Source organism: Stegodyphus dumicola, chromosome 6, assembly GCF_044657685.1.
Source record: "Stegodyphus dumicola isolate Sdum_Otavi_A_Nest chromosome 6, ASM4465768v1".
Classification (NCBI taxonomy): domain Eukaryota; kingdom Metazoa; phylum Arthropoda; class Arachnida; order Araneae; family Eresidae; genus Stegodyphus; species Stegodyphus dumicola.
The window spans coordinates 68,289,950-68,302,496 of NC_140773.1; the positions used below are offsets into that span (position 1 = coordinate 68,289,950).

General features: G+C 32.4%; 1 long non-coding RNA gene across 1 annotated transcript in view; it reads right to left on the reverse strand.

Annotated features, from left to right (window-relative positions):
• Window positions 1–2,316: 2,316 nt before the first annotated feature.
• The window catches only part of LOC146996770 (uncharacterized), a 183,266-nt gene continuing 173,035 nt past the window's right edge, over window positions 2,317–12,547 (reverse strand). The window contains exon 4 of the long non-coding RNA XR_015041659.1: window positions 2,317–2,717. This is a non-coding gene — a long non-coding RNA (uncharacterized LOC146996770). The remainder of the gene's footprint in view (window positions 2,718–12,547) is intronic.

A 12,547-nucleotide genomic window follows, 5' to 3' on the forward strand; every position in this document is an offset into this window, starting at 1 on the left:
GTTAAGATTTTAACGACAGCCCAAAAATACTTTAATAAAGTTTAATATGGTTTATCAGTAAGGACTATAGATAGAGTTGACCCACGTGGAACAGCAAAACATTTTATAGGCTGTTAGATGAAAATGCATTTAGACTAACATTGGAACATATATCTTTTGTTTATTTAAAAAGTGTAAAAATATCTAATGCAATTATAAAAAAATTAAATGTTTTTAATTAGATATGTCATAAATTACATGCATTTTATTTAAATTAATCAGATTAAAAAGTTTTAAAAAATATATTCTTAGGAGTTGCATCTATTGCTTTGAAGCTGTTTATTAATTAATAACACACATATTAAACATGAAAGATAATATCTCCCATTTTCCGAATGGCAACAAACTCGAATTAAAAGTGAAACGATGCATTAAAGTGATAAAAACTCAAAATCGTATTTCGAGACTAATAATCCTTTTGTACTTCGGAAAAAGACAAATGCAAAAATTTGAAATAAAAACTCGCGTAATTATCCCAAACGACAGGTTGGACAGTGATTCGTTTCTAATTACAGCTGGCAAAATTCTACCAACTTAAATTCTTAATAGCAGAAGTAAATAAATAGAATAACCACCAGAAAATGCGCAAACCTTCGAACCAGAATCCGACTTGGTAAACATTTTTTTTTTTCTGAAACGTACTTTCGTTGCAGCGTCATTTCATAGCTCAGATAGAAATAAAATACAATTTCATTTTGTGGTTTGCCGAACAGTCTTTCAGCATTGAATTGTTAATTCGTGCTTTTTATTTTTGTTATTTTGAAGGAATTTAATCGCGAATCTTCACTATTTGGCAGTTGCCGAATCGATTAATATGTGTTAAGGTTTTCTTTTAAATTTAAAAAGTAAAAAAAAAAAAAAAAATTGTACTTATCCTGTCCCACGCGCAAAGAAAAGTGCAAATGAGAACGTCGAAGGAGAAATTACTGCATTAATATTTATTCTTCCCAATTATTCGTAGCTACTGATGAGGTGAAGTGAACAAGATACTATATCTGGCGCTTTAGGGCACTATTACAACTTCCGCTTCGTTTAACGAAAAGCAAATCATGAAATACACGATCATTTTATTATGTTGTAGTTTTATGAACTAATCCCTTGTTAAATACTAAATATATTTTCTGTAAATATGTAAAAAACATGCAGTTAAAGTGGAATGAATTTACAGGAACTAATTTCAGCCGTTTTATATAAAACTAAATATGTATAACTTTTTAAGCCAATATAGTATGTGTTTATGATATTCGCCTACAGACATGTTGTGGATTTTAATTATTCGATTAAGGGAAAGCAAAGAAAGACGATAAGCCTATGGAAAGGGATACCTTCGTGGAAGATTTGTAAAGAGTAGCTTGTCTTTTTGTTATTATTATTATTATTATTATTATTATTAAACAAGAAATAAATCGCGAAAACTTCATTTAGCTTCATTCAACAAAGGGATCCATAAAAACAATTAAACTAATTTTCATAACCTTATCAAAAAGAATCTCTGATCGCCTTAGCTTGTAGAAAAGTTACTCTGATATATAATTATTCAGCTTAATAATTGCTCTATGCACTAAAATTTTCAGTAAAAGTATTCATCATGAAACAGTTTTTATGAAGTGAAATACATAATTTCATTAAAAGTTAAAAAGCATTGCTTGTTTACAACTGAATGCACCTGCACGAATTGTTTTCCACATATTCAAAAATAAACAAGCATAATTTGGTTAAGTGCCTATAGATGACACCTGCGACAGAAGACTGGGTTATTTGGAATATGGCAAACCACACAAACGCTACCTGTCTAAAGAGAAATATGTTTCGTGGAGGATTTTCTAAGGGAACTCGATTGTACTCACATTACACGTAGGGAACAAACACCACGAAAACAACCAGCCGGTCAGCCCGCTCGCCGAGATTAGAACCAGGCCGAACTATTAATGTTAGCGATCTTACTGTGCGGCGCTGCTGTGCGCTGAATGCAGAAAAATGGGCTTACATTCCATCCGAAATCATCCTGCCTAATTACTGAATTCCAGCTTCCAGTAATGATTATAACTATGAAATAGTTATTATTAAATACATCCATATTTTCAATAAATAGTTTACATACATAGCATTTTTATTTGCGTAGGAGGAATCCGATACTTTTATCAACTTGCAATCGTGATGGCCGAGGATGGATATTTTGATATACTGCAGCTTGAAGTCTACGTAGTTAGAGATACATGGATGCATAAACCACAAACTAGCCATTTCAAAATATAATTTTATTCCATTATAATTCCTATCAGATCATTTTTCTAGACAAGGAATTAATCCAATCATATTTAAATAAGTTAAATTTTATGTACACGGATTTTAAAAGTACAACGTAAGCATTTTAGACAGGACAGCAAAAGCGGCGCAGAGCTGTTTGCAGGGCAAAAAAGGAATGACGTATAATACTCTGATACTTTGGTGTTTTTCCTGGGATTCAGCAGGATGATTCGTTCCTACTCTTGCCAGTATCCTCAGAGAATCGTGACTGGGCCTGACATATGATGAAGTCCGAAGATGAGAGTTCTCCATACGAAGTAGAATTGAAGAGGTGATACAAGAAGAAGCCCTTTGCTTTGCCCTATGTTTTGGAAGTAACGCATGAGACTGGTTACGTGGTGGTGTCGAGTCCGAAACTCCTAACTTGCCAACTGTTGTACAAAGTAAAACATACAGGATACAAACAGTAAAAGTAGAATCAAGTAAAAGTTCACTATTTACATTATATATAATAGACAGTTCGCTCTTAAAGAGAGGAAATAAATATCTGCGAATTTGCAAGCATCTACCTAGCCGATCTACCAGGAGCTACCTAGCCGATCAGCGGCAGTTACAAATTCAAAAGACAGAAATAGCATTTCGCACATGAATGCATGTGTGATTTCGCACATGATGTTGTAGTTCAAAAGGCAGAAATAGCATTTCGCACATGAATACTGGAAGAAGAGTCCAAAATATAGAAAGTAACCACTCAAAATATTTATAAAAATTCGTTCTCTGTTTTGGTTACATCAGAAGTATTCCACAGATCATAAAACACCTGAAAATATGAAAATACTTTTCCGCGAGTCCAGGGGGTCAATCTATTCTCTCATTGGTCCGCTTGATTCATGCAAATAAAGTGAGCGATGAAAGGGCGTGTGAGCTTATTCTCACTCAGAATCTCATAGTTGAGAATTTCGGCGAAGTTAGCGGGATTATTGCTAATCGTTCTAGTAAAACACTTATCATTAATTTTAGTCATAAATTTCTTTTCTAATTCTAACTTTCTAACTTTAAGTCGGAAAAGGCTTCTATTTCTAACGAAATAGGGCGCACCAGTTATAATTCTCAGAAATTTGTTCTGGACGACTTCTCTCCTGTAGTCCGTTTTATTAGCATTAGCTCAGGCGAGGGAGGCATAAGTCAAAATCGGCCGGGTCTTTTCTTCAGAAGAAGAGAAAGCTTCTCACCTCTAAGCAGCTTTCTCTTCTTCTCAGCAGCTTTCTCTTCTCTTTGTCCCTGAAGGACTATTGTTTTTGTTTTGCGATTTTGCATTGGTTCGCTTAGAAAAATCCATTTCACTTTTCAAACTGTTGCCACCAAATGTTAGAGTCCTGCATTATACTTGAAGAAATTAAATAGTGAAAAATCTGCATAAATGTATGTCTATTTCTCGCATTGTGATAAAACGACGGTACATAGAGCCATCGAATTTTGAATGACGTAATCCTCCTACGAATATAGGCATGTGGAAGCCCAAATTTGAAATTTGGAATTTGCTTTATTATCTATTTCCTATTTTGTAAAACTTTAATGAATTTTTGATTAACAAACTCAAGGATTTTAAAGCGAGCAATGGCAACGTTGTACAGAAAAAACATTTTCATCTCCAGCGAGCTGTATCGGAAATTCTAAAGATATGCTCAATGTAAAACTATTTTGCGATATATTGCTCTTGAAATGAATTTTATGGTTTAAGTCCGAAGAACGTGATATTTAATAAATAAAGGTAACAGACAAAATGTTAAAAAAACGCCCCTTTAGACGTAATTTAAAATCTTAAACCTTTCAGTTTTTTTCGCCCGCAATGTACATCTAAGCTATGATTGGTTACTTTTAAATTGTTATGTAACGTGGAAAGATCTCGAATTTGGGAGAACAGATGAACTTAGGGGGAGAACATAAAATCTAGAATAGTTAATTTTAAAGGTCGTCAATCATGTCTTAGAGCAGCCATCGTATTTTTGTTATGTATATATATCAAAGATTGAATTAAATTAAATACATTAATAAATCGCAATAAATTTCTTAATACTTGCGCAATAGCTGCAAAGTAATAAAATAATAATTTATTTACTAATGGATTATTGAGTATATTGTAACGATATTCACACCTCTGATAGTGATTCGCTTAATTAGAAGAACTTCCTGTTTTTCTAGAGACTAATTTTCAGTGAGAACTCTGCGGAAATGAGTTAAGAAAATCCCTTGAGCAGTTTCCGGGCGAAATTCTCGTTTTTCTATGCCTCTAAATGACCAAAGTGCTTAACAAGAGAATGCCGTAAACTTTGAATCGTTCCCAAAGACTTAAAAGGAAAGAAAGGAGCTTTTGTGTGTGAATTGAGAATAGTGAGGGATTGGAGAAAAGTCAGTGAGGGATTGGAGAAAAGTCGCGCTAGCGACGTAAGCCGTATCCAGCGGCCAATTTTTTGTATTATGGCTGTGCTGTTTTGATTGGCTGTACTGTTCTTTTATTTATTCAGAAAAACCTTGTTAAGTTCTAAGATAAATATTTAAAAGACAACTGCTCTTTTTTCTTCATCCATCATGGGTGCCCAGACGTTACAACTTTAAATAATTGGTGGCAGTGGTGGGATTAGGATTAGAAATTTTATACCCATCATACAAAATAAAAATCAAAATGTTTGACTCAAGTAGAACAAAAAACTGAAAGATATTTTATTTCGAGATTTGTGATATTTGACTTATTCTGAACATGCCTTCAAAAGTCAGTTAATAAATAAATTAGAATAATCGGAAGTTTTCTTTGGCCTTAAGTTGTTGCACAGTAGTAAATTACAAAGATATTCTTTTATAATTTACTTCTGTGTAACATTCATTAACTTACAATTTTTTTAGAAATATATGCTGAAAGAATTTTCACAAAAGTAATTTATAATTTTTACACCCTATTAATAAATATTAATAAAGAGTAATTACTATAACTATAATAATAGTTACTATCCCTATAATTACTCATTATTAATGTTCTCATGAAAGTTATCAACTTCAGTATTATAATCTGGTAACTGTATTAAAAAAACGAGAAAAATGTTTTCCCTTTTAATTTGTGCAAATTTATGTTACGTGTTGACTATCCGCCAATATTAAATTTTCCTTTGTTTTCTAGTAACCGAGATCAAGGTTCTGCGAGGAGAGCTCTTTTTTGAAAAATTTACACAGATAAAAATTTTTCATGATAATGATCATTATTTGATTTATTAACATCGGAAACCCTTTTTAAACGGATACTTAGTTTTAGTCATGTGCAATCGCAATGCTCTTATGTTTGTGTGCGGCCCCTAAATATGATCTCCAACTTTAAATTGAAATATCACGGTCAAGTGTTGTCTTAAGGGCTTCACACCTTTCTGTATTTGACTTTTTATAATGAATATAAAAGTTTCATAATGTAAATTTAATGACCCTATGAAAAGTTAGATATCATAATTTTTAAAAAATTGTTCTTTTAAAATTTAAAAATGTCAAACGTGAATTTTTGCGTCGTTTAAAACCTTTTTGTAATTAGGAGTATACTCTTTATTATCCGGGTGCAAATTATCTCCCGGTTTGCGGATTATCCCGACGTGAATGTGCCCACGCACGCACACACAACGTTATGCGCGAGAAAACGTAAAAAACAAATACGCCCAAGTACGAGCATTTAGACAGATGCTTCCTAATATAGAAATCGGAGATTTATCAATTATGAAGAAGTGGAGGTAATAATTGAAGTTATATGCCAAACAATTGAAACTGCAAAATTGTTCGAAAATGTGAATCTGGAAAACATCGAGAAATGGTTCGATTGTGATTCGACTGAGCTCGACTTTCTATGCTTGAATGATGCGGAAATTATTTTAAGTGTCACAGGAACAGAAATAGAAGAGATTGGATACTGAAAATACAAGCGAAGAAGATATTGACAATTACATTAGACTCGAAACAATAATGACTTCCGTAGAAACTATTGAATATTGGCCGGCCAAAGGGGATTCGAAAAAAGTGATAGCACTTCGAAAAATACGCAGTGAAGCTCAAATACCTAAACGTTCTGAAAAACAATTTAATAGCTGATTTTTGAAAGAAATTAATACATGCGATATGCCTTAAAATTGATAGGTTTGGATTTAACCCGGATCCATACTGCATACACCAATGGCATGTATGATTATTAAAGCTATAGCGTGGGTACGATGATCATCCATATCTATTTCAACGAGTTTATACATCTAAATAGGTCAGTTTCGATTAAAATATCAATTTTAGGATTTTTATTTCCATAATGTTATTCTTTTCCAAAACGTTGAAAATTCATGTCTCTCTTATTTAAAAACTAATCTGCAGTTGGTTTGAAGTTACTGCACTGACAACTTTTGTTGCCGAAAGAAGTATAACGTGTGAGCCATAAGCTTGTCAAAATTTTTACTTAGATGATTGCTTTAAAACTTTCATTTTCATACTGGACTGTTACTTTTTTATTATTGTTGCGTGTTTGTGGAGTCATTAGGTTTTTTGAAGCAAAGACGCCAAGCTATGCAGTTCTCTCACTAGGACTCGAATCTCTCGAATACGCGTCGAGTATGCTTCCAATTACACCACGGAGGCATGCGGAAATGAGGAAGAAAATACCTTGTATTTTCACCTAATCTTCTCGTGTCCTCCTTAGAGCACACCAAGGCTTACAAAAGTAAATATCGTAACAAATAAATAAAGTGCAATCACTGGAAAAACGAAAGAAAGTGATTGAAAGAAAGAGAGGCAGAAGTAAAGTTAATGACAAATTCAAACAAATTTCAATAACAATTGAATAAAAATAATAAATTTGAATTGTTGAGTGTGTACAAATTTGAACTGAGAATGAAATTCTGAAAAGTAGAAAAAGTTCCTTTAGCCCGCAAACTGTGGGGAAAAGAATTAATGACGAAAATACAGGCAAATCCTCTGAATAAGACAGTGTGTACGATCTAATTTGTAATGTATATGCATATGTTACAGAGAATTCCGGAAATCAAGTATTGTACAGATTATTTAGGCAATCTGCACGTTACCTTCTAGGCATTAGTTGAAGTGAAAATAATATCTTTCTCGGGTTTATACGTTTAAAATTAGTATTCAGACAAACAACTCAGCAATGCTAGACACAACTATAATTGAAAAAACCACGTTGTAATTTTATCCCATGGTGCAATTTCATATAATAATCAGACAATTATAAATTAAATATACTGACAATTTTTAAAACACAATTTTGTAATATTTGTTCACTGATTAAGTTAGTGTGATAATTAAAAAATATAAATAAAAGATTCTGATATTTATTGAAATATAATGTTATTTAAATTAGTTTCAGACATCTAAAGGAATCTGTCAAGCAACAGAATAGCTGATATAATCTATCAGTAAAATAGGCAGAATATAACGAATCAATTAACTGTCTAAGACTATTATTGCAAAAGTTAGTAAATAAATTTTCAAAAAATATGATAAAATTATAACTTATTAGTGCGATTAAATGGCCAAAGCCGCTGTTCCGTCTTTTCGGTAGATAGGTGGCGCTCTTGATGCGTGCCGATGAAAAATATTCCACTTGACGCTTGAACATGAAGAATGACGCATCTCATATTTTTTTTATGCTTGATTATGTTTCATGGCCGCTATAGGCGGAAGTAATATAAGTAATATAAGTTTATCGTTAATAAATGTTATTTCTATGTTCTGTGAAATCTTGAAGTTTTGATTTGAAATTCTAATGCTCTCCCAACCTTGACTCCTGAAACGAAACGATCTTTGAAATTATGACTCATGAAGAGACACCATACATTTTCTGGTGTCTGAAACCCGCGAAAAGGGGAATTACCTTTTGAAAGGTAAGAATTTTGATTTATTTGTTCTTAGTATCGATCTTTGAAAACGAAACATAATGGATGATTTAGCAAAAGAGAAAAAGAAACGTGCTATTGTACGTAGTAAAGTTACTACACTTTTAAATAAACTTAAGAAATTATTATCGGAAGAATTAAGTAAAGAACATCTAGAAGATCTAAATTCATCATATGAATTGTTAATTGAATACCATGAGAAACTTAAAACTCTTGACTCAAAGATCGATGCTCTCATAATTGATGAAAAAGAATATGATAACGAACTACTTGTATGTGAAGAATATGATGAAAAAATTATAACGTTTAAAGCTATGATTGTTAGTAAAGTAAAGAAAATTAACAGTAATGAAGTTGTTGAAAGAAGTATAATTGCAACTAGTAATGGTATTAGTAGTACTCTGAATGGTAATAATGTTGTTACAAGTAGTGCTTCAGTAAAGTTACCTAAATTAAATATTGAAAAATTTGCTGGTGATCCCAGTAAATGGCTCGAATTCTTTAATTCGTATGATAATGCTATTCATTCTAATCCAAGTTTATCTAAAATAGATAGGTTTACATATTTGAAAAGTTTATTATCTGGTTCAGCATATAATTGTGTTTCTGGTTATGCTTTATCTGAAGAAAATTATGATCTATGCATTAAAAGTTTAGAAGAGAGGTTTGGTCGTAAAGATGTTATTATATCAAAATTCATGCAGATATTGTTACAGTTAGAACCAGTTAAAAGTTCTTCAAATGTTTTTGAGTTAAGAAAGCTCTATGATCAGTTACAAATCTGCGTTAGAAATTTAAGTAGTTTAGATGTTACTAGCGGGTTCATACGGACAGTTATTGAACCCAATAATTCTTAAATTGTTACCTAAAGATTTAGCTCTTGAATTCCATAGAAAAAGAACATCTAACCAAAATATAGAAGTAAGTGAATTAATAGAGTTCATTAAAATCGAAAGTGAATGCCGAGAAGCAAGTATTTTGATTAATAGCTCAAAAGGTAATAAATACACAGGGGTCAATCCTAAACAAGGGTTCAAAAATTATAAAGTAAAATCACAAGCTTCTGCTTTTAACACATCGGTAAAAATGTTTTGCTTATTCTGCAAATCAAACGAACATATATCTGCCGGATGTTTGAAATTTTCCGACGAACAAAAACGAAACAAATTGAAACATCAAGATCGCTGTTACAGATGCTTTCTCAAATCACATTTCTTGTCGTTTTGTAGGTCAAAAATACAACCATGCGAAATTTGTAACGAGAAAAATCATAATAAACTTTTCTGCCGTTTGAAATCGAAAGAAATGGAAGATGTTAACTCCGCAGATACGTAAAATAAAACTTTAGTATCTACTTCCCACTGTAACACTATAAAACCTGAAAATAGTGTGCTTTTACAGACATGTTCTGTTATTGCTCAAAGCAAAAATAAATCGAGAATCGTAAGATTATTAATTGATTCAGGTAGTGAACGAAACTTCATCACCCACAAGTTAGCGCGCGATTTAGAATTGCAAGTCATTAGAAAAGAATTTCTAACAATTTATTCGTTTGGAAATCAGCGCGGTAACTCGCAAGAACTTGATGTATATAGTCTAAAAATAAAAAATAAAAATGATGATCGCTGCCTTGTTGTAGAAGCTATAGGGATAGAATTAATATCATCAATAGAATTCCAGGCGCCATCAACATGTCAAAACATTAAAGAATTTATGACTAAAAAGGGTTTGGAACTTTCGGATACAAGTCCCGTTAATGAGAACATAAATATTCTGCTTGGCGCGGAGCATTTCTGATATATACAAAGAGGAAGTAATTCAATGATAAATGATGGTTTGTTTATAATACCGAAGATATTTGGATACACAGTGATGGGTAAAGTAAAAAATAATAATACTCGAATTAATGCGTTGTTTTTATCTGCCGTTGAAGGAAACACATTTGATTTGCAGTCATTTTGGAAATTGGATTCGCTAGGATTTGAAAATGAAAACAAAACATTTTCGGAAACTGATTTGGATACTATTAAGCATTTTAACGACAGTTTGAAATTTAATAACGGCAGGTACGAAACAAAACTCTTTTGGAAGGACAATAAATCACAACTCGCTGATAATTTTTTCGTTGCTAAGCAACGATTTCTAGGACTAAAACATAAATTAAAGGGAAATTATTTCCTATATAATGAATATGGTAATATAATTAGAGAACAAGTTGAAAAGGGGATTGTTGAACAATGTAAGTTTGTTGAAAATGAACCTAACTGTTATTATATGCCTCATAGGCCCGTTATACGTGAAGGAAAAATAACAAAAAGAATAAGAATAGTTTATGATGCCTCTTCTAAGTCTGAAGGAGCTAAATCGTTAAATGAATGTTTGATATCAGGCCCTAATTTAAATCCTAACTTGTTGGATATAATTTTAAAATTTCGCGTACATTAAGTTGCATTTTGTGCAGACATAGAGAAGGCTTTTCACCAAATTCAAATTGATAGTGAAGATAGAAATTTTTTAAGGTTCTTGTGGTTTGATCATTCTTACGGCAATATTGACAATAGTTTAGGCTTTAAGGTTTTCCGAATGTGCCGAGTGCCGTTTGGAATGACAACAAGTCCGTTTATTTTCACTATCAAACATCATATTAAGGGTTATGAAAAGAAATATAGCAAAGCTGTTGACATGTTAAATAATTCCTTATATGTTGATGACCTTATCCATGGAGCAGACTCCGTTGAAGAAAATTTCTCATTATCAACTGATGCAGTTAAAATTCTTCAAGACGCTGGTATGAACTTAAAATTTGAATCAAATTCCGTATCTTTAAAAAAATCAAGATAATTTGGATAACAAAACGTTAAAGGTGCTGGGAATAATTTGGGATTTGGATGAGGACACATTGAAATTAGATGTATAAGAACTTTTACAACCAGTTCACTGGAAACACGTTACAAAACGAAAGGTATTACAGATTGTGGCAAAAATTTATGACCCAGTTGGATTCATTGCACCCTTTGCTATCAGAATAAAATTCTTATTACAAGAGTTATGGGAATTGGGTATTGATTGGGACACAATTTTGCCCAGTTATTTGAGTGAAAAGGTTAAAACTTTGTACTTTGAAATTGATGTTATTCTCAACTTGTGTATTCCTAGAAAATACATATTAAATGATGAATGTGAAAATTTCGATAAAATAGAGCTTTTTGTCTTTTGTGACGCCAGCCTCAAGGGTTGCATATTTTCGTGATCCTGATTCTTGCTGTACGTCTTTTGTTCTTTCAAAGAGCCGTGTATCCCCACTTAAAAAATTAACATTGCCTCGTTTAGAACTTATGGGAGCCATTATTGCCGCAAGAATAGTTAAATATTTAAGGAAATTGTTTAATATCCAAGAAGATAATGTATTTTGTTTTAGTGACTCCAAAATTGTTCTTCACTGGATCAGGGGTACCGCTAATAAATGGAAACTCTTTGTTGCTAATCGTGTACGTGAAATACAAGATCTTGTATCACCTTCGCAATGGAAATACTGTAAGGGAAATGACAATACGGCTGACATAGTTTCACGTGGATTAAAAGCTTCTGATCTAGTGGAAAATAAACTTTGGTTCAATGGACCAGTGTGGTTAAAAGAGAAAAATTTACCTTCATCATCTTTTGATCCTTTGATCGAGCCTATGGTGGAAGAGGTACAGGTAGAACAGCGTCAAACTACTGGTTCTGTTATTAGCCATGAGGCTGAATTTGAATTGACATCCAGATTTTCATCCTGGAAAAAATTGAAACGCGTAACTGCATGGTGTTTAAGATTCTGCCACAATATTAAACCTACATCTTTAAAACTCAAGGGTTTTTTAACAGTTCAAGAATTGGATAAGGCAAGCAATTTGGTTTTTAAAATCATGCAAAATTCCGAATTTAGAGAAGAAATTATACTTTTGAAAGCAGGGAAGAAATTGAATCTCAGCAGTAAAATCCTGAAATTAAATCCTTTTCTTGATAGAGAAGAAATCATTAGAGTGGGTGGTAGACTCTGTAACTCGAATCTTTCAGAAAACACAAAGTATCCAATCATTCTTCCTAAAAGTCACCAAGTTGCTGAATTGATAGTCAAACACTTTCACGAAGTGAACCTTCACGGAGGAGCCACATTAACATTATCTGCTCTGCGACAGAAATATTGGATCGTTAATGACCAAGAAATTGTAAGAAAAATAATTTGGAAATGTATAAAATATTTTAAAAATCGAACAAGCACATCCAGTCAGATAATGGGCAACCTACCTGCTTCTCGCGTATTGCCGGATAGAACATTCTCGAATACAGAACTGGAT